Raw genomic sequence first — 24,194 nt, forward strand, 5'->3', positions numbered from 1 at the left:
GGGGAAGGGGGAGGGGGGAAAAGAGGTGGTGGTGATGGTGGAGGGCACTTAAGGGGAAGAGCACTGGGTGTTGTATGGAAAACAATTTGACAATAAAATATTACGGAAAAAAAAGCATCAAGTTTATAATCCTAAATTCCTTCCATTTCTAACACTCTTGGATTCTTTTCATTATTTTGAATTGATTTCAGCTCTTGTCTTGAGCTCTGAGCTACACAGTTAGGAATGAGAAATTTCACAGCAAAATTAGAACAACTATTCATTGAGGGCTTATTATTATTACGTACAAGCTCCGGGGAAGGTGTTTTATGTATATATTTTCTGCTCTTTCTAACAATCCTCAATCTCCCTTTTAGTTGAAAAAACTGATCCTGAAAGATATTAAAGAATTTTCCCTAAGCCACATTAGCTGTTATGAGGTTGAGCTGAGATTGAAACCCAGGTTTTTAAGATTCCAACACCTATCCTTCCATTTTACCACTCTGCCTTCTCTTCCAGTTTCTCAAATCACACATCTCTTTTAAAGAATTACAGGGGTGCTTTTGCAGGAATGAAAAAGTTGAAAATGAAAACATATACTGAGCAAAAAAGGTAAAAATTTAGCACAAGAGATTATACACAGACACAGACACACACACACACACACACACACACACACACATCTACACCTGTTGCACACATAGCTCTGCAGGCCATTTCAAGTTAGGATATCAGAATATAGGATTTCACCTCTAACATTGAAATCCACCACTGCCACCCCAACCAGGGGGATTTAAATATAACACAAATCAGCAAACATTGCTAATCCAATCAAATCTACTACGTATTAGGCTTGACAAGGGACACCCAGGATATGTAGCCTCTGCTCTTGGAGAAGACTTAAGTGGAACAAGCCAACTCTGACCCATTGTAGGGGACATAGAGCAGTATAGAGGAGAAGTTTCTAGGCCAACCTAGAAATTAGGGAAGACTTTTAAGGAGATACAATGCAAAAGCTGAATCTTGCAGAATTGGTCAATTTATACAAAGGACATGGTTATGGTGTAGTAGGGGACAACAGATAAATGACAGAAGGTTTCCCAGGCTGAGGCCACCACATGTTCAAGACAGCAGGAAATTCCATTAAAGAGACTCTGCTTGAATCGTATGTTGCATGTAGGAAGGGCATGGTTGAAGATGAGGCTGCACAGGAGGAAATAGACTAGATCATGGAAGTCTGTCGAAGCTTAATAAAGAGATTTGACCTTGTCTTGAAGACAAATAAAGGTATGAAATAATTTTAAGATGGAAAGTAGTATGGTAAGATTTGTGTGCAGAGAGTTGGCCATGGCAGTGGTGTAAAGGACCTGCTAGAATACGGTAAGGTACTAGACCATGGGAAATAATAAAATAAGAATCAAGGAAATAAGAATCAAAGAAACCCTCAAGAGAGATGTGCAGAGTCGACAATACAGAAAACAGAGGATGGTGCATGCTATCAGAAAGCTGTTGACAAAGTGCTATAGACGTGAGACCTATACAATCAGACAGGGTCCCACCACAGAAGGGCCCTGAGCTTGGGTTAATGCTCTGTTGTGAACTTCTTATGTTTTGTAGGCAAAGTCTGTTGGGACAATGCTGCATGAATGTAAGTAGAGGAGATAAACACAGTATGTGAGTCTGCTATTCCTTGACACTCCATTTGCATTTCTTGTTTCCAATGTCCCAGAAGCACAGAATCTCAGTGAGCTTACAATGTGTAAGAGTTCAGCAGATTCAAAGCAAATACAATTTTAGTATGTTATGTCTATGATTAACTAAGAAGGGGCATTGAAAGCCGCAAGAGGCTACTTTTTATTTGAACCAGAAATGTTTAAAACCCGAAAGGGAGCAATGCCATTCTAAGCAATAGGAATGACTAGAGAACTCTACCATATTTTTTCGTGAGTTCATGAGTTCCTTCCTTGTATCCACCTAAGCTGAAAATGATGACAGAAAAGAAAAGAGAAAGAGAGGGCAATCCATTGTTCCTTTTCTTTTCGATTCAATCCTTTTCTTACCATGGGTAAGCCAAAGGTAGTTGAGTGTTCATAGAATATGTTCATATCAATAAGTAAAACAAAACCAGTTGAATTTGTTTTGTGCCATGTTTCCACTGTTTTAGTAAGAACCAAAGATATGCATATTCAGACTCTAACATACAAAATATATAATTTTGCTGATTCTGCATATGATTAAATACTCATATTTGAACTAAAAACTGGCATTGTAAAAGATAAGGATGAATGGTAAAATTGATGTTAATAATTTAAAATCATAGTTTTTTTTTTTTTACTAAGAACATTAAATAGCAAATAAATAAAAGCATGGCAAGCCAAAAGACCATAAAGGGAAAAGTTTTATATTTAGTACCTTTAATGTCACTTTTTTCCATTTTTTTGAACAAAAGACCCTGTGTTTTCACTTTGGTTTTTTTTTTTTTATGTTTATTTATTTTTGAGAAAGAGAGAGAGATAGAGTGTGAGCCAGGGAGGGACAGAGAAACAGGGAGACACAGAAGCCAATCTATACTGTCAGCACAGAGCCTGACATGGGTCTCAAACTCACAAACGTGAGGTCATGACCTAGGCCGAAGTTGGACACTTAGCCGAGCCAGCCAGGTGCCCCCTGCGTTTTCTTTTTGCACTGGGCCCTGCAAATTCTGTCGCTGGCCTTGGCTCTATCTAGGCAGGCAGAGAGATTTATAAAAATGGCAAAAACACATGGGAATATTTCCAAATAGAGAAAGGAATTGTAGGACTGAATGTGTAGTCCAGAGACTGAATATGATCTCTAAAGTGTTTGCTCCAAAAGGAAATATCAAGATAGAACAGCTGAAAGCATTTAGAAAGATTATAACAATTAACGGAGCCTGAGTGGCTTCGTCGGTTGAGCATTCGTCTCTGGATTTTGGCTCAGGTCATGATCTCATGGTCTGTGACGTCAAACTCTGCATCAGACTCTGCCCTGAGTGTACCGAACCTTCTTGGGATTGACTGCCTCCCTCTCTGCCCTTCCCCCCATGCTCTCTCTCTCCCCCTCTCTCTCAAAATAAATAAAACAACTTCAATAAAAAAAGAAAGACTATAGCAATTTGACAGAATAATTCTAAGTCTGTTAAATCTACCAGTACAGATATTTGAGCATTTATTTGTATGCATGTGAGTCTTTAAACACACTTTCTAGCAATTCACTTTTATTCTACTCTACAAATATACCAGATCAAGGAGTCTGGAAATTAGAACAAACAAACCCACAAAACTGCTGTCACCTCATGAATAGTTTAAGAAGACTTAATGAAAAACTTCTTCCTTCAATGCAGGTTGTAGACATTTTGTCCATGAACTACTTTGCTTTTAGACATATTACTCTGTCTTTGCAGAGATGTGGTCATTTCTGGAACAGATGTTTAATTCTTTTTAGAAACACTGACAAGGGGTTCACATTGTACAGCTACTTCTGGAAGGAATAGTTTCAATAGACTTAAAATAATTGAGAATGTCCCTCAGTTGATCACAACTTCCTCTCCTCCTATCCTTTCCTTCCCATATGGCCCCTCCCCACAAATCTGGCTCTATAGAACCTCCATCCTTCCCTGTCTTCTCACTCTGCCCGCCCATCCTCATCTGTCCTCGTTGGTGTGCAGGAAACACACACGTAGACCTCTGATTGCCCCTCTCCTTCAACCTCTACCTGGATTTTCCAAGTTTGGTGGTTTTCCAATTTGGCTACCTATTAAAATCACTGTGGCACTTTTTAAAAAACAATTCCAGGACCTCACACTTAGTCTTTGAATATGATTGCTCTGGGATAGGTCCTGGATTATAGTATTTTTAAAAATTCCTCTGGAGATTTCAATGGACAGGCCAACCCCAACCCTTGGAAAATTCACCATTCATTTCCTCTGCTTCTTTCTTTGGACTGAGGAATGATGCTAAAGAGTTCCACAATGACCAATTAATTCCACTCCTAAGAAAGAAGTATGACTCGCTTGTGTCATGGGGGCTGTCAGCCATCTCCTTTGCTTATAGTCAATGGGTAGCAATCAGATGAAATTCTGCAAATTGCAGAGGTTAAGGACATCAATTACTGGCTGGGTGACCTTGGACAAATGTCTTAGAGTCTGCATACTTCAGTTTCTCTGTCTGTAAAATGGAGTTGATGATACACTTACAATTGTAAAAGAGATTAAATAAGCGAATACTGGTAAACCATCTTTGTGACAGTGCCAGGTAGAGAGTAAACACTGGATAAATCTTGTTAAAATACTAATTATCAACAGGTTTTCCAGACTACCTACTCCAGTATACTTAGCAATTCCTATTCTGTTCCACTTTTCCAAAATCATTAACCTTTAAAAATTAGCTTGTCTTCATTGGTTAACCACTTCTGCTCAAGAAGCTGCTTACTGGTTTTATTCCCTTAAATTATTATGCTTCTTTGCATGTAATACATTGGCCACCTCATCTTATTTAAAAGTACCTCCATCATTGACTTACATGCTGTTGCACACACCTGCTTCTCACTCTCCTCTCTTGACCTTCTTTGACTAGACATTCTCCTTGGCCTAAGTCCAGGGTAAGTGTTCCCTAAACAACTGATTTGGGCTCTGATTTCCTCCCTCAATCTCTCCCTTGATATCCTTACTCAATTTCTTGATTTCTCTATGTAGATGAAATGAAATTCTCTCTCCCTGCACTCCAGTCTCCTTTTTCAGCCACCAGCTAGGCACCACTATCTTGCCATCACAAAGCGATCTCAGATTCATTATGGAGAAAAGTCCAATAACTAGTTTCCCTTTCTGAGCCTCCTATGTGTCCTGATTTTATGCAATGCATCACTTCCCTTCTAATAAAACAGTCTTGAAACTTCAATGCTAGCTAGCATGACTTCTCCTTCCCCAGTTTTCTCCCCCTGCAACCCAGAATGAAGTCCCCCAATTCTATCTCGACAATGTCTTTGATACCTGCTTTCTTATTTCCATTTCCACTGTCCAAATGCTACTTTGCGGCTTCATTGCCTCTCAGTAGAGCTACTTCAGTGTCCTTGATTCTGCCTCTCATCTTTCCATCTCGAATTCATCTTGGACAGCACTACCACAGAGCTCTGAGAACATCACATTCCACAAACCTCCAAAGGTTTACCTAAAAAAGTAACATAATAATTCCTTAGACCAGTATCTGAAGTCTTCTATGATCTAGGCTCAACTTCTTCTCTCGTACCCCAAGCTGGAGTCACACCCAGGTATTCAAATTCCCTGCCCATGGATTGAAGTATCCTGCTTCTGTGCTTTCATCCCTCTGACCACTACTAAAATTCAATTTACCCAATCATGCTCAAATCCTACCTGTTTTTCAGTGTGGGTGCCTTGAAGGGAATTATGAAACAAAGCTAGAGGCTTGTCCTCCATAAATTGAGATAGTTGTTTGACAACTGTAGGTGGAAAGGTAGACCTATTTACTTCTGATTTTCGTGATGACAAGCATTCAGTGGTCTAGGGGTCTACTCAGCCTGGGTTAATGCTTTGATCTGTGCCCTAATGAAGGTCAAGGAATTGCAAGGATAAATAATAACCTTCGATGATGAGAATTTACCTGTAACAGAAACATTCTAACTAGCATAAAGCAGTGGTAGTAATATGTGAATAGTTGTATATATATGTGAATAGTATAACCATAATAATATGTGAACAGTATATATGTACATATATAACATGTGAATAATATATATTCATATACATGCACACTAACATAAAACATTATAATTGTTAATTCTGTAATTTAGTCATTTAAAATAACATAAAAGACATAGAAGAATATTTGGACTTCAAATGGATGGTATTGTATTATGGGGATGAGTAACATTATAAGAATAGAATACCTGCGTCGTGTCCCATTCCAGCTTTGTCTTGGCTTTCCTGGGTATGCTGGCACACCACATCTCCTTTCTGAGCCTCATTTTCTCCACACAGGCATAGCCGGACAGCTCAAGGAGAACCTCTACCCCAAAATACAACCCTCCCTATCTTTCCTTCCATCATGTAACCTTACCTTCTACCACTGAAAAGTTATTTCCAATACTATGTCTTTTCTTTCTGTCTGTCTTTCTTTCTTTCTGTCTGTCTTTCTTTCCTTCCTTCTTTCTTTCTGAAAGAGAGAAGAGCAGGGCAGTGTGAGGGGGCAGAGGGAGAGAGAGAGAAAAATCTCTCCCTTAGTTTTACTTTACTAAGGACTTTTTAACTCTGCCAATTTAATGCCATCTAAATATCCCAATGGTCAATGTATGGAATAATAGGTGTAGAAATGAAAGAAAAATGAAGACAAAATGCAAAGGGGAAAGGCTGGAAGGAAAGAGTGAATTGTGGAAATCAAACAGATCTGAAGTCACATGCCAGGCTGATACTTTGGATTTCTCTTATACAAGTTTGTCATTCACAGCCCGGCCAGACCATACTTTTTCTGCCCAGACATTGCAAGACAACAAACATGTTCTCCCGGGTAAGGAATGAGTGCTTAAAGTCTCTTTGCTACAGGTAAAATTTATATCTTCAAAATATCAAGTTACATCTAGCGGCTAGAACCGTAAAACTTTCATTTAAATTGCTTCTTATGAATGGATCATGATATAAGAATGTGACTTACGCTAAAGCAAGAAACAAAGAAGCAAAAACGCAGGGATAATTTGGGAGTATGAGAGTTTACTTCAGGTGTGACCTTGGAAAAGTCACTAAGCCTCCGGGCCCAAGTCTTTATAACATGGAATAATAACTCAGATTTCGATGAAAACGCAATGAGCGACTCTCAAAGCCCGCATGCGACAAGGTGTTCCCACAGCAGCCACAGTGTTCTCCACAACGGAGGATGGCTTTATTTTGTTTCACATACAGAAAGATAGGCACAAATATTAGAGAACAGCCAATGATTAAATAAAGTTTTCTCTTGCATCAAATAATAATGCAAGTAGTGAGAACACGCGCAAACTAAGGGTCATCATTCTATCAAGGTTTAAATACTCAGAAGCTTCCAGTGCAAAGCTTCCTGGGCAGCATCTGAAACACATACACCATGGGCAGCAAACAGCCGTTTTACATTTAATTAGGCAAAGAAACTCCAGCTGAATGGGTTAAAAATTGCCACTATTTCACAGTAAGTGATTTTCTTAACCCCCAAGGGTTCAAATTACTTTGGCAGGAAAAGCAATTATGCAATTAATAGGGGAAAATCTCCAGAGCTCTGTAATTTGCAAAGAGGTAAAGGTTCTGCTGTGGCCTGCAGGGGACTGCTGAGCTCTGAAGACCGTCCCTCTCCCCCTCCCTCCCTCCCTTCCTTCCTTCTTTCCTTCCTTCCTCTCTCTCTTCTTTCTATCTTTCTCTTTCTTTCTTTCTTCCCTTCTCTTTTTAATTTTGACCACACCCGAAATAAAAACCAAGGATATTTTAAGGAGTAGGAAAGCACAACAGCTCAGATAATGTCCCTGCCAGTATATTCATTACAGGCTCATCAGAGTGGATGCCTGCAATCGGAAGATTAAATACCCATTTACCAGGATCAGAAGAGAGTTTGGTTTTATAATGTATTGTCCTCTATTCCCCGGGAGGCTGCTTTGTTTGATAAAATGCTGAGTGTGGTGTAAAAATATCCCTCTCTCTGTAATTTGCACTCCTCTCCATTTAAAGCTATTCTTGCTGCAAACGAGAATTGAAAGCTGCTAAAATTAAGTGGTGTCAGTTCTCAATGACACTTTAATGATAGAGCGCTCAGCAAATGAGATGAGAATGAATTCCAGCATCCCTGCTAAAGATAGTAACCAGTTCCAAACACCGTAATGCTCCAACGGGGCCACACTTCACCTGCTTCATTCATATTTAGTAGAACTGAAATAGGGAAACTATAATTTAAATGGCCATAAAAAGGAAGGTGAAAATAACGGATGGACATTGGTTCAAAGCAATTGGGAGTTTGAGGTTGTAAGTCTAAGATAGTCTTTCTGGCTGAGCACCCTACTTTGGCACCGGGACACTCTCTGTCATGGATATAGGATGTTTTATTTCAAGAGAGTAAATGTCCCATTGACCAAGAAAATCTTTTCTGATAGTATGACCAGAAGGACATGAGGCTCTGATTCATTTTATAGAAAGTACTATAAATAGTCAAATTATTGGCTTGACATTCTTTGTATTGTCATGTCCTGGATCACTTGAGTGTCTGAGGCACTTTTGTGCCACTATGGTGTCATTCATGAAGAATGACTCTACTTTCATGGTAGGTGAAGAAGAAGTTCTTGGACAATAGGACCAACCCTCCCGAAGCCCTTAATGCATCAGACAACACCACACCGGGGGCCCATTGGTAAAACACAAGGACTTAACAACTGTCCTTCCAATCTAATTTCAGGTGGTCAGTATCATATTTAGAGTCATGGGAATGTAGTCCTGAAGGCAAAGTTACCAAAATTTTCTTTCACAGCCATACCACTCAATTCAATGCTTAATTTCAGCATCTAAGACTATAAAAGTCGCCCAAGGAAATTAAAAATACACATGTAGGAAATAAGGTCTTCAAGGTGCTGAAAATCTACTTAAAGGAATAATCATCAAAAAACCCAGACAACTGTCTGTTTCAAAGAATACCTACACCTATCTTTACGAACAAGGCATGGACTGTACAGTTGGATAAATAAGAGAGGAAAAGACCTGTTTGAAAGGGAGAGAGACACTTGGTTAAAATGGCTTTCTGGAGGAGGTAGTCTGGGAGAAGGCCTTGAAGAAGTTAAAAAACCTGGACTGGTAAAGAAGAATATGGAAGGTGTTCCGTCAAGGATAAAGCATGGACCAGAAAAATATGGAGGAACTACCCTAACTGACACAGTATCATAAGGAATAATGAAAGCCAAGCTGGCTGCCTATGGTGCATGTTGCATGAATACCTTAAATGGGCATCTAAAAAGTGGAATGTGTTCTAAAGAGTTCCAAGATGTCAGCATAGGTCCCGCACCACCTCCTGGATGTATCGTAAAAATTCAACGGGATGACATATGGGAAGGTAAGCAGCACAACGATATGCGGCAGGTAACACACAATAAATGTTAGTATGTTGTGTTATTTCTGAACAGGAGTGAGACATCATGAACACGAAGCTTCGGGAAGAGTGATCGGTGCAAGATGAACTCGAGGCACGGAGAACGGTGGCTGGTGCGGCACTCCGGCCACAGGGTGACTCGCACACCTCACCACTGAGAATAGAGACCATATGTCACTGGATTTCAGCAAAGCAACCATCTGCCGCTGCTACAATCTGATGGACCTCTGCTGCCTGTGTGACGCTGGCCAGGGACCTTCTGGACAACGGATCCTACTGTAAAATGTAGTTCACACATGTTTCTTGGAATTCAGTCTGGTTTTAGAAACAGGCAGATGTGACATGCAGGAAACTGAGGAAAACAGCGAGGCTGTTGATTGCTCTTTTATGCCAAAGCTTCATTAACAATCTTCCAGAGAGCACTGGAATTCCTCCTGGCTGGATGCCAATAGTGTTTGTGGAAAATGCATCAAAGTCTTTACATGAATCGCTATTTTTGCAATCACAATGGAAAATATTGAAATGATTTATTTCTACCTCTTCTGAGGGTGTTTGTGGTCTGAAGTATAGCAAAGTTAACTGGCGCGATGCTAGCTAGCCTCTTCTGAGTGTTCAAGTTCTTGCATATTCATCTACCAACTTGGCAAGGATCAGGGAAAGCCGGCAATGCGTTATGACCCTGTGGTAGTGAAAGGTGCTGGCAATATGGCTGATTTCAGCTAACATGCCTGGGATCTTTTACTTGAAACAGAACTGATAAACAAAGTAGTTACCAGTTCTTAACTTCAGAAAGTAAGGGACACCTAAGTGAATTGCTTTGTTTTTGTTGAATTGTCAACAGTTTGGGTTTTTTTTTTTAACTCATGGCAACTTCTTATCCACTTCCCTAAGGTATAATTTATGTGTTATAAGCTATGTTTTAAAGTACACTTTATGTGTACGATTCACTTTAAGTATACATTTAAAGTACATTAACTAACATTAAGAAGCTTACAAGAAAAGGAAAAACAAGCAAAGAATAAGAAATGATCAGTGACGTAGGAGGAAAGCTAAGAGATGTGGCGCCCTGGAAACCAAGTCAAGAAAGCACATCAAAGAAGAGGGATTCACGATGTCAGACACTGAAGCTCCATGTAAAATAAAGGACAGCCACTGTGGGCTTTATTAGTGACCGAGACAAAAGCACATCAGATAAAAAGGGAGAAGAGAAGGAGATTCGAGTAGGTGTAACGGAGAATGGGAGAGCACTAGTGGAGACAGCAGGTACAGACAACTCTTTCTAAGAGTTTTGTTGGGAACGAATGGCTCAGTAGCTATTGAGAGAAAAGGTTCTTTCCATCTGAAGCACTTGCAGGGGTGGTATGGTAGCTGTATGCATTGATCAAAGTGAATGCATATCACATCCAAACTGCACAGATTACTGTACAGAAGGCATCAAACATATGATGACTGACTGGAGGGAAACATGACTGGCTGGAGGTCGCATTGGTCAGGACTCCTTTGGTCACAAATAACAGAACCCTTCTGGAACCAACATAAACCAGGATAAGTTGACTATAAGAATATAAGAATGTCTTGTAGAATATGAGGGCACAGATGTAGTGGCTTTGGGAACAGGCTGGAACCATGGACCCCTGTAGTACTCATTTTTCAGCTACATCTCTGTTCCACTCGATACATATGTCCCTTTCTTCTCTGTTTACAGGTCGGTTTTCTCTGCTCAACCTACTTAAGTGCTGGAGCACACCTCCGTCAGCAAACTCCCCAGGCTACCGATTGTCGGCTCATTCCCCAAACCAAATTCCTTCATTAACCCAGCCATGTCAAGGGCCCATCTCTGAACCAAACCTATGAAGTTACAGAGATGGTCTCACATCGTACAACTACAGCTGAAAAGAATCATTCTCGTGGACCAAATGGGCAATTCCTGGATTATGTGGGGGCTGAGCCCAGGGTAGACAACACAAAATGTAAGTGCTATGCAGATGAAGAAATCTTCTGACAAAAGGGGGAGGAGTGATGATGCTTATCAGCGAAAACAACAAACCATTTATATATGCACATATATATGCTAAAATAGAACAAGAATAGAAAAAGATGTGGGTCCATATGTGCGTGTATACATACCTATGCACATGTATATCAACGTGCATATATTTTGACTTGAGATTGTGGGGTATGACTTCGCTGGAACACTTACCTTCCTAATTATAATCTACCTAGGCTTATAATAAAAGAGATTTGCATGTGACTACGTGTACATTGAAACAGAATAGAAATGGCTACATAAACGAGGAAATCTTAATGGTTGCCTGCATGTATCCCAATTCCAGATTTTCCAGATGAAGATGCTGAGCTACTAAGAGCTAGAGTGACATGTGCAAGACCTTTTACATGGCGTCAGAGGAGCAAGAGCTTTTTCACCTACACTAATCCTACCATCTTCACAAACACTGCCTGCTACCAAAATTCCCTTTAAAAATCTCATACTCTTATTATGCATAACTAAGATATACCTGGAAGGAGCACTTTTTGGGGCACCTGTGTGGCTCAGTTGGTTGAGCATCCAACTCTTGATTTTGGCTCAGGTCACGGGATGGAGCCTCACATTGGGCTCTGAGCTGACAGATTCTGCTTGGGATTCTCTCTCCCCCTCTCTCTCTCTGCCTCTCCCATGCTTGTGTGGGTGTGTTCACACTCACTCATATGTACTCACACTCATTTGCTCTCTTTTTTTAAAATATTGTTTAATGTTTTTTATTTATTTATGAGAGACAGCATGAGCAGGGGAGGGTCACAGAGAGAGGGAGACACAGAATCTGAAGCAGGCTCCAGGCTCTAAGCTAGCTGTCAGCATAGAACCCGACGCAGGGCTCGAAACCACCAACTGTGATATCACGACCTGAGCCAAAGCCAGAAGCCTGACGCTTAACCGACTGAGCCACCCAGGCGCCCGTCATTTGCTCTTTCTCAAAATAAATGAGTACACATTTTAAAAGGAAGAAAGCTCTCTTCATCTTTAAAGATGAACCAATGGAAATCGTAATTGTCATGTAGATTGAAACTTTAAAATATATATGCCTTTCAGTTTAATTTCCTAAGAAAACAACAATCTATTCGATTGGTAGCTATAGCAGCACTTTTATAAATGTGAGAAAACTCACCTTGAATTAAATGCACATTACAAGAGAAGAGGAGTGCTGGGATAATGCCCCAAGGCAGCTGGGAGCCTTCTAGATACATCCGTGAGAGCAGAGGAGACAGCTCATCACCCGCGCCCCACTTCCCCTCAGCTCCAGCGTGTCCTCCAAGTGGCAGGGCACCCTTCAGACACTGTTAAGAGACAAAGCAAGAATATTCTCTTTTGAGCGTGACACACAGAGTGTCTTCGGAGCCTAGTTAGCAGAGAGTCATCTTTTCCTGTATCTTCTATCACATCTTATTAGATTTAGGATACTGTTATCCTACTCAACTAGGAGATTTCAAGTGTTCTTTTGATAGCTAATGCCACAGGTAAAATGTTAAGCTGTGGACATTTTAGAATAAAAACTCAGACTTATCTCTAAAAATGGTGTTAGAAAGGCGTCCGGATTTCATTAAAGTTTATCCTGACGTCCAAGACTGCTTTTTCAGCTCTTCAAAACTGACCTGGTATTTTAATCTCTCTCTACCTCAGTTTTCTCTCTTTGAAATAAAAAGCTAACAATAGTTATGTGATAGAGTTGTTTCTGAAATTAAGTTAGGTAATTTACACTAAGTTCCCAGCATCCAACTTCTGCTAAAAGAGAACAGAACAAAATGAAAAAAGGTTTTTTTCTGTTGTTCTTACCCTCAATCCTTATCATTTCCTTTTCTAACCTCACTCCTATCCCTCTCTTTGAGTTCATGTAGTATGAAGGGTTGAAACTACATATATTACCCAAGATGCTCAGAATCTCATTTGCTCCAAAACATATTGTACAGTGTGCAAATTCTAATTTTTTACTTCCTATTTAACACATGATCTCTTATTATTAAAACATGGTTCCAAACAAAAGTGAAGAAATGGTCGTCAAAATGCCCGAATGCTGCTCAATTTATTCATTGCTTTCTCAACTATATCAAACCCCAACTCTTTGTCTTTTAACTAGTTCAGCTAAAGAGAAATATAAGGTGGACATTCTTGTCAAGAACCACAGCAGAAACCTTGGCGTCGCTGGCCAACTTATTTTAGTTTCAGGACAGTCTTAAGTTTAGTTTGCACTTAATAGAATCTGTGCTTTTCTTCAATGTTCAATGAGCAAATTTTACTTGATATCCCACTAGACGACCATGCTAGTTAATAAGGGACACACACACACACACATACTTACGTATGTGAATATATAAATACTAGCGCCCTTTAATCAAGTGATTTACAATCTTGCTGAATAGTCTAAATGTGAAGACTGATTGGAAAATCTTGTGATGTAAATAATATTACAGTTAAAATATCATCATAAATGTTTATGCAAGGATGGACTGCATTTCTAGCAATATTAGAGGCAAAATAAATGTCATGATAGTCAGAAAAAAGAGTCTGCACAGTCTCTTGAAGTTTATAATTTCTTGTGATGCAGTATGATTTGTAATATATCTAAGTGGTATTTTAGTCAGTTTCAGCTTAGTATGTTTTTTGTGATAAATCTAGTTTAAATCTTGATATAACATCACTTTACATTATATATGTAATATTAGTTTATACATATAATATCAGTTTGTGTATATTATTTATGTATATAAAGAGAGGCAAAATATCACTTTGCTCATTTATCCCAAGCAAATAAAATATATGTGTAAAGTGGGCCAGATGTATTCATTCAGGAGTTTGGGCCTTTGAAAATGGGCAATTTATACATTTTTTAAGAAAACAGAAGAGCGTTTTATCATATAGATTTAACTAGCGAATTTCAGCTGTTTGGATTTCTAGATCCAGAAATTATATGGGAAATTTCTGATATAAATCTATAGATATCCAGGGAATGAAAAATAAAGCAGGACACCATGTGGGTATTTCAAATATATGAGTGCTTAATTGAATTTTTATATTTTCATTGTATAGTGGTATAGACATAGCCTTGGATGTTTTCCTCATATATAAGCGTATATATAATGTTAGCTAAATTCCATAAATTGAATCAACTTTGGGATTTTCTAGCCTTATAAATGTGCAGAAATTATATTAATTACGTATGTATATATTTCCAAAGAGTCCAGGAAGCTAACTGTAGGAATTCTGTCATTCAGCAAATATTTATTCTGTGCATGCAAAGGCCCAACACTAGGAAACAACAGTGTGTAAAAACAGGCATGATCCATTTCCTAATGGATAGTCTAATGGAGGAGGGACCATTAATCAAAGAACTTTAGAAATACATGTAAAATTGCAGCAATGACAAGTACTAGGAAGAAGAGGTTTGTAGTGTTAAGGAAACTTAAATGAGCAGAATCTCACCTTGTCAAGGAGATCAAGGAGGTCTTTTCTAGAAAGTAATGGTTAAACTGAGTTCTGAAGAGTTAATTCATATAACAGAGTTTTGGGGAGAAGAAATAGAACGTATAAAAGCACTGGACATACGGATTATATATGGCTGGGGCAGAGAAAGATCAGGGGTGATCTTCATTTAAGAGGATTTTGAAGAGATGCATGCACACAAGAATGTGTAGTCCGTTTGAAAAATTTTACCTTTAACCTAAAAGAAGGTTGAAGGTTTTAAACAATGGAAGCATTGAAGGTTTTAAGCAATGGAATGACATACTCAGTTTCACATTTGATAAACCTCACTTTAACTTCTGCATGGGAAATAACTTGGGTAAGGACCAGAGTAAACATTGGGTAGGCTAATTAGTAGTTACATGGTAAAATTTTTATAATTTTTAATAATTTTTAAAAAGTTTTATAGAGAGAGCATGTACACCACCAGGGGAGAGGAGCAGAGGGAAAGAGAGAGCCTGGTGTAAGGCTCAATCCCACAACTCTGGAATCATGACCTGAGCCAAAATCAAGAGTTGGACACTCAACCAACTGAACCACCCAGGTGCCACGTATGATAAAAAAATAAAATAAAATAAAATAATTGTCATTTTAGATACTGAAAAAAAGTGTTATATTAAAAATATATCCAGGGGATTCTATTTTGGCTAAGGTAAGTAATGCTATCAGATGGTCCTTTGCAGTTAGCAAATATATAACTGGACAAAATATATGATGCAACTCTTTTTAGGTATTAAACAACAAACAACTTGCAAGAAGGGGAACTCATGAAGCAAGCCTCAGAAATGGCACAACTTTCTGATGGGGGCACATTCCGTGCTGTTAGTGCAGGAGGTAGAGCTTACACAGAGCAGCAATTACACTGAACTGAGGAGACAAAGATCAGAATTTGAGGCTGCTGAAGTTGCTGGAGTTTGTAGGACAAAGTTCCTAAAAAAGGGGAGTTTTGCCAATATCAATGTAGTTGATGCCACTGAACTGTTATGTGTGTTTTACCACAATAAAAAAATACTATTTCTTTTTTTTTTTTTTATCAAGGGGAGGAGAGTTGTGCAAGGATTGGGGAAAAGTCACTAAAAGTCTGCATTGGGAGTTCACCATGAGTCCTTAATTCAAGGCTAACCTGTACTTGAATAAGGAAAGACTTGCAAGACCTAGCACGAAGTGACCTAGCAGAGAGTCCTGTGGGACTGACAACCAAATGGTGATCGCAGAGTCAGTGTTGGGAGACAGTTGAGGTTCAGTTCAACCAGAGAAGAGAGAGCTAACAAGCTTCTCAGCATTTAGTTGAGAACTCTCAAGAGTCACAACTGTAAAATAGCAATATTGCTACACCAAAGGACTAAAGTGAAAACCAAAAGAAATTCACTCCAACGAACATATTAAACCAATATTTGCAGGTTCAAATGCCATTGCCAGTAACTTGTCTTCCAGAACAAAACTGAACAACCAATTAAATGAGCTGACATAATATAGAATCCCTACACATGTCATCCAAAATGTCTAGTATATAATTTTAAAAATTCTAGATATGCAGGAAAATATAGCCCATCATCAAGAATAAACGCAATGAACAGAAACAGAATCTGAGATGTATCAAGTATTGGAATTAGCAATCAAGAACTTTAAAAGAGTTATTATAAATATGTCCCAAGGCTTAAAGGAAAAGACAGTTATAGTGAATGAAGAACTAGCAATCTTCAGTGTAGATGTGGAAACTATGAAAAGAGAATCAAATGGAAAAATCTAGATATGGAAAATATATCGCATCTAAAGTTGAAAAAAAAAACCAAACAAAATCCCTAAAGAATTTTAACATAAATTGAAGCAAAAGAGTCAGTGTATTTGAAAAAAAAAGATCAATAGATATTTTCTGATCTGAAGAACATAGGAAAAAAGTCTAAAAACTGTGGAAGAACAGAGCTTCAGTTACCTGTGGAATGGTATGTGGAAGTCTAAATTCACTTTGAGCCCCAGAAGGAAAGGGGAAGTGACGAAAAAAAAAAAAACTTTTAAGAAAAGTGGCTGAAAATGTCCAAAATGTTTAGGATAACGCAAAGAGAACCACATAGACACATTTAGTCAAACTACTAAAACTAAGACATAACAAAACTGACCTGAGTTTACACTTTAAGAAGGTAGAAAAAGACGAGTAAATTAAACTCAAAACATGTAGAAGTAAGGTAATAAAGATATCATATGTCAATGAACTAAGGAATACAGAGAAAATTTACAGTGAAAAAGCTTGTTCTTTGTGAAGAATAACAAATTGACACATTACTAATATCAGGAATGAAGGATATCCCACCGACATTTAAGGAATAATAAAAAATTATGAATGATTAGTTCATTTAAAAACTTAGTTACAGTAGATAAACTCCTTTGGAAATGTAACTGGCCAAAACTGACACGAGAAGAAACAGAAAATTCAAATTGCCCTGCATCTATTCCACTGCTTGATTCATCCTCATGTGACATCACATCATAGCAGTGTGACCATTGCTTTTTTCTAGAGCAGAAACACAATGTATAAAAAAGGTGAGACTGAGAAAATCACCATGGAGAACCACCAAATTACAAAGGTAGACATAAACAAAAGAAAAGATGGAGACGCACTAGACAGAAACAAAATAACTAGAAGGTAAAAGATAAAATGGCAGTACTACATCCTTACATATCAATAATTACCCTAAATGTAAATGGATTGAACAAACCATTCAAAAGGTACAGAGCAGCTGCATGGATTAAAAAAAAAAAAAACAACAAGATCCTGTGTGAGCTTCATCTTAGCTCTAAAGACACACATAAATTCAAAATAAAAAAATAAAAGATAATATTCCAAACAAACATAATCCAAAAGAAGGTGGGCATAGCCGTATTTATATCAGACAAAATATACTTCAAGGAGAGACAAAGAAGATCATTATATAATGACAAAGGAATCAGCATATCAAAAATGTATAACAATCCTAAAAACATATGGTCCCTACACTCAAGCACTGAAAAACTATTAAGCAATTACTAACAGACCTTAAGGGAGAAATAAGCAACAATAAAACAATTGTAGGGATATCAATATCCCATTCTCAGCAATGGATGGATTGTCCAGACATTCCTGTCAACAAGAAAATGTTGGGGTTGAAAGTCATTTCATAACGAATAGACCTAAGAGATATATATAACATTCCATCCAACAGCATCAAAATACACATTCTTTTCGACTGCACATGAAACATTCTCTATGATAGGTTATATGATAGGCCACAAAACAAATCTTAACAAGTTAAAAAAAATCAATTCTCTTCTTTGACCAAAGTGATGTGAGACTAGAAATCAACAAGAAGCAAATAAAAGATCTACACGGGTGCCTGGGTGGCTGAGTCAGTTGGACATCAGGCTCTTGGTTTTGGCTCAAGACAAGATCTCTCAGCTCATGAGTTCAAACCCTAAGTCAGGCTCTGTGCTATCAGCAGAGAGAGAAAGAGAGCAGGAGCAGGGGAGGGGCAGAAAAAGACGGAGAGAGAGAGAGAGAGAGAGAGAGAGAATCCCAAGCAGGCTCTGCACTGTCAGTGTAAAGCCTGATGTGGGGCTCGATCTCACAAACCATGAGATCATGACCTAGCCAAAATCAAGACTTGGACACTTAACCAACTGAAGCACCCAGGCACATGACTAAACAACCAATGGGTCAAGAAGAAATCAAAAGGAAAATAAAAATTTTCTTAAAACAAATTATAATTTCAATGCAACATATCAAACATTGTGGGTTGCAGCAAAAACAGTTCTGAAAGTAAAGTTTATAGCAATAAACACATTTATTAAAAGGTTAGAAAGATCTCAAATAAGGAACCCAATTTTACACCTCAAGGAACTAGAAGAAGAACAACAACAAATTAAGCCCAAAGTTAGGACAAAAATAAGAAAGGAGGATATTACCCCATTTGGGACAACCTGGATAGACCTGACACACATTATGTTAAACAAGATCAGAAGAAGGCAAGTACCATATAAAACCACTTATATGTGGAATCATAAAAAGTCAAAACCATAAAAAGACAGACTAAAATGAGTTGTCAAGGGATGGAAAAGGCTGGATAACAGTGACAGTGTTTATAAGGTGTTTAAACTTATATCAAGTAGTAATAAGCAGTAGAGATCTAATACATGATACAATGCACATAGACAATAGTACTGTACTATACTTATGTAATGTAACACATATCACTACTTTGGCAATCATATTACAATATGTAACAGTATCCAAGTAACGTACTATAGGGCACCTGGGTGGCTCAGTAGGTTAAGCATCTGACTTCAGAGCAGGTCATGATCTCATGATTGGTGAGCTTAAGCCTCACGTTGGGCACTGTGCTGACAGTTCAGAGCCTGGAGCCTGCTTGAGAATTTATATCTCCCTCTCTTTGCCCATCCCCCACTCGGAATCTTTTTTTCTCTCTCTCTCTCAAAAGTAACACATTGTATACCTTAAACTTACACAAAGTTGAGGCGCCTGGGTGGCTCAGTCGGTTAAGTACCCAACTTTGCTCAGGGCATGATCTCACAGTTTGTGATTTGGAGCCCCACATCAGGCTCTGTGCTGACAGCTCAGAGCGTGAAACCTGCTTCAGATTCTGTGTCTCCCTCTCTCTCTGCCCCTCACCTGCTCACGCTCTGTCTCTCTCTCAAAAATAAATAAAACATTTAAAAACAAACTTACACAAAGTTACATGCCAAATTTATTTTTAGAAAACCAAAACTTTTCACAAACAAAACTCAAGGTCCAGACAGTTTCATTAATGAATTCTATCAAATGTTTTAGAAAGAACTAATAGAAATTCTGCACAAATTCTTTTAGAAATTAGAAGAAAAAAGTGAATATGCCCCACTTCATGATGAGTCCAGTATAACCCTAATACCAAAACTCTACTAAAGATATTTTAAGAAAATCAAGTTACAGCTCAATATCCCCATGAATATAAGTCCAAAAAAGAAGCTGCTGATATATGCAAAACTATAATGCTCAAAAACATCATGTTAAATGAAAGAGACTAGACCAAAAAAAAAAAGTATATTCTTTAATTCCTTTTGTAATAAGTCCAGGGAAAGGCAAAATAAAATCTAAAAGTGAGAGAAATTAGAACTGTGGTTTCTTATGGGGTGGGAAAAAGAAATGGTGATTGAGCAGGAAGAGGTATGAGGGAACTTTCTGGAATGCTGGATATGTTTTATATCTTGACTGAGGTAATGATTATACAGATACATCGGTATAAAGATATATATGAGAGATGATTAGATAAATAGAGAGAAAGAAAGAAAGAAAGAAAGAAAGAAAGAAAGAAAGAAAGAAAGAAAGAAAAATTGGTAGATAGATGATAGATACAGATAGAGATAGGATAAAAATTCATCAAACCATATATTTAAGATCTGTGCCTTCCTCTTTATGGTATACTTGACCTCTATTTAAACATATATAAATATAGGCAAAATGATCAGAATTTGGTGGCCAATTACATATGGCATGTGAGAAGAGAGATGCAGTTATGATGGACTAGAGATATTCAGGAGGAATAATGATATTTGAAGAAGTATTTTTCTTGCTTTAAAACTGCTTAAATTTCCCTAGCTGGCACTGTGTAGCCAACAGAAGAGGGATGGGATCAAATGAAATACAGTCTTAAAGGAACTTAAAAATTCTAACGTCAGAGACATAGAGTTCCGATGTAGGCAACTGTAATCCATTCGTCCTGTAATTGAAATATAACAAAATTTTAAGGGAGATGGAGTAGGCTGTTGATATCCTGTGCTGCCACGTATAGTATTCTGGAAGTTTGCTGAAGTCCATCCACAATGGATTGCTCTTGCTTTCAACTGCAGATACTGGAAGGGTTGTTTGTTTGTTTGTTTGTTGGCAAGTAAGAACATGCACATGGAAAAATGATCATTGCCAGAGAAGGGGACACTAAAAGAACAAAGGGATGAAAATAGCATGGGAAAGCATCGCTTTATAATTCTACTACGTATTGATGGATAGAACTGGCATTTTTCAAGCTCTGTCACAACTGCATTATAAAGCCGTCACTGCACAGGATATTGATGAATACTCTCAAACATGCAAATAGCAGGAGAGATCATTTTTCACAAAGTTTTGGGTAATGAGAAGGACTCGAGTCCCAGGGGGAAAGGAAAGGGGAAGGTCAGCCTTGCACGCATTCAGAAGGAAGCCATATCGTCCTACTGGGCTTTGGATGTCAGGATGGGTTTCAGGAATTCAGCAAGTGGCCTATTTAGTGTGGGATAGGGATCCACATTAGTTAATTGGGGATCGTGCAGACTCTAGTTTAAGGAAAATTAACAGTTTTATTCCATTAAAATCTATTGAAGAGGCAGAATAGCTTAAACACATTTGCATTCATGATAGCTTACAGTTTTCTTCAAAAAAAAAAAAGCATGCAGTTCAGGGATGGCATATCTAGCATCCTATCAATATATTTTATCAATATTTATGAAATATTATGAGAGGATGAGATCCTTTATTGGCCATTTCTGTGTATATAAAAATAAGATATAATGCATTATTAATTTTTAAGAATTTAAATTAAGTCACTAAACTTATTTTGATATCCCAAAGTATTCTTTTTAAGTTTTGGAAATTGTTTTAGAATAATATACCTTAAAGCATAAAATAAGATACATATATGCACATATGTATGTATTTCTCTACCATTATAAAAATGCTCTTTAAAACTTCTCTTTATCTCTCCAAGTTTTTGCTGAATTATTTTGGATTTTAGATGTGGAATTTAATAATTAATTTTATGACCTATACATCCCTTAGGAATTATTATGACATTTGCATCATTTCATGACTGCTGACAACCAATGTGGATATAACTGTGCAATATGTGGTGTACTGGTGCTGGGTTAATTACACATTTTATGCTTCCATTGCTAGACTCCGTTTTTTTTTTTTAATTTTTTTAAATGTTTCTTTATTTTTGAGACAGAAAAACAGCATGAGTGGGGTACGAGCAGAGAGAGAGGGAGACACAGAATCCAAAGCACGCTCCAGGCTCCAGGCTCCAAGCCATGAGCACTGAGCCTGACGTGGGCTCAAACTCATGAACTATGAGATAAAGATCTGAGCTGAAGTCAGACACTTAACCAACTGAGCCACCCAGGTGCACCTCGACACTGTTTTTTTCTTTTTGAAATGAAGCCTTCTTCATTCTTACATTCCTTTTTTATGACTCATTTCTCAATCTTCTACACTTTTCCTTTGAATGGTTTTCCAGAAAAATTTGAGAATGGTATATTTTTATTTTATTTATTTTTAATAGTTTATTGTCGTTTCCATATAATACCCACAAGTGCCATCCTCCATGACCATCCCCCTCCCCCTCTCCCTTCAGCCCTCAGGTTGCTTTCAGTATTCAAAAGTCTCTCATGATTTGTCTCCCTCCCACTCCCTAACTGTTTCCCCTGCTTCCCCTCCTCCATGGTCTCCTGTTAGATTTATGAGTGAAAACGTATAGTATCTGTCCTTCTCTGCCCGATTTATTTCACTTAACATAACACCCTCGAGGTCCATCCACGTTGCCACGAATGGCCAGATTTCATTCTTTCTCATTGCCATGTAATACTCCATTGTATATATATACCACATCTTCTTGATCCATTCATCAGTTGATGGATATTTAGGCTCTTTCCATGATCTGGCTATTGTTGACATTGCTGCTATGAACATTGGGGTACATGTGTCCCTATGCATCAGCACTTCTCTATCCCTTGGGTAAATCCCTAGCAGCTGGGGGGTCAAAGGGGAGTGCTATTGTTAATTTTTTGAAGAACCTCCACACTGTTTTCTAGAACAGCTGTACCAGTTTACATTCCCACCAACAGTGTAGGAGGGTGTCCGTTTCTCCACATCCTCACCAGCATCTATAGTCTCTTGATTTGTTCATTTTAGCCACTCTGACCAGCATGAGATGGTATCTCAGTGTGGTTTTGATTTGTATTTCCATGATGATGAGCAATGATGAACATTGTTTCATGTGTCTGTTGGCCATCTGGATGTCCTCTTTGGAGAAGTGTCTGAGAATGGTATATTTTTATTTGGTTCTTTCATGTCTGAGGAGCTGAAAAGTGGGTAGGACATAGAATTCTCGAATGATGGCTTTCATTATCAAAATTATGAGAAGGGTATTCCAAAGGATTCTTGTTAATTTAGTACAAGGAGGAACCTGATATCAAGGGGAGACTTTTTTTCTTTTGCATGAAATCTCTTTTAATTATTTTTGTATTTACTTTTCTTTCTGGAACATGCACAGATGTGTTTTTTTCTTTATCCTTTAAATACAAACCTCTCACCAGCTAACAAAAACAGCTCTTTTTTACTGCTTTCCTCTAACCCCTAGAACTTTCAAGAAAATTTATTCATTTATTCAACAAATATTTATTGACAACTTTTATGTCTATTCAGTAGTCTAAATCCTAAAGACACAATAAGGAAGAGATAAGACAAAAAAATCTCACCTTCATGGAACTTACTTTCTAGTGGGAGAGAAATGAAGCCAATAAACAAGTATTAGGTTGTCCTACATAAAATTAACACTTTTCTGGTCCAAAATGGATTAATGTCAACTACTGCATATGGCTTGACCTATTTTTATTATTTTTAAATTAATTTTTAAAGAGAAAGAGAGAGAACAAGCAGGGAGGGGCTGAGAGAAAGGGAGACCGAGAATCCCATGCAGGCAGAGCCTGACATGGGGCTCCATCTCAAGAAACCATGAGGTCATGACCTGGGAGCCAAAATCAAGAGTCAAAATCAGATGCTTAGCTGATTGAGCCACCCAGGCACTCCAAGGCTTTACATATTAAATGAATAGTAGATGAGGTGGTGCTAAGTGCTATAGAGAGAACTTACTTTGGGCAACGGGGTTGGGGAGCCTGGGAGAAAAGGTGGTCATAGTTCTCTGTTGTTAATAGCTCTCTGTACTCCGATGATGCACATAAGCCCACGGCATGGTTAGCACGTCTTCCCTTGCCCTGACTGCTGCCTAATTTTTTCAGCCACATCTAAAATCATCCTCCATGTCTGCTTCAGTCAAACTACCCAACCTAGTTCACCTCAAATACATCTATTCTTCTTCTCCTGCTCAGATGTCTCCTAGACAATTGTCAAGTTCAGTCTTCCACTGGTATTTTTTTTTCTATTTCAGATCTTGCTCTAATCATGTGCCCTGGTTAGTTCTACTTAGACACTTCAACACTTCCCCATGCCTGAATTGTTCTTTGAAAATCAGTTCAAAACCGCAGTTCTGAGAATCATTCTTTTTGGGTTTGTCCCTCTGGTAATTAACACATGCCCTAATGGTTCTCAGTCTTGATGATAGATTTTATTCATTTCAAAGTTTGGTTTTGTTTTAATGTCAATTTCTGGTCCCATCTGGATTAAGTCAGAATGTCCCAAAGTAGAGTACCACTACCACTGCTGCTTAAAAACTGCCCCAGGTGATACTAACTTGTTTAAATCTTTGAGGAATTTTATAAAATCCAAATATCTGAGCCCTACTCCCTGGAGATCC

The sequence above is a fragment of the Suricata suricatta genome, chromosome 3, assembly GCF_006229205.1.
Source record: "Suricata suricatta isolate VVHF042 chromosome 3, meerkat_22Aug2017_6uvM2_HiC, whole genome shotgun sequence".
NCBI classification, from domain to species: domain Eukaryota; kingdom Metazoa; phylum Chordata; class Mammalia; order Carnivora; family Herpestidae; genus Suricata; species Suricata suricatta.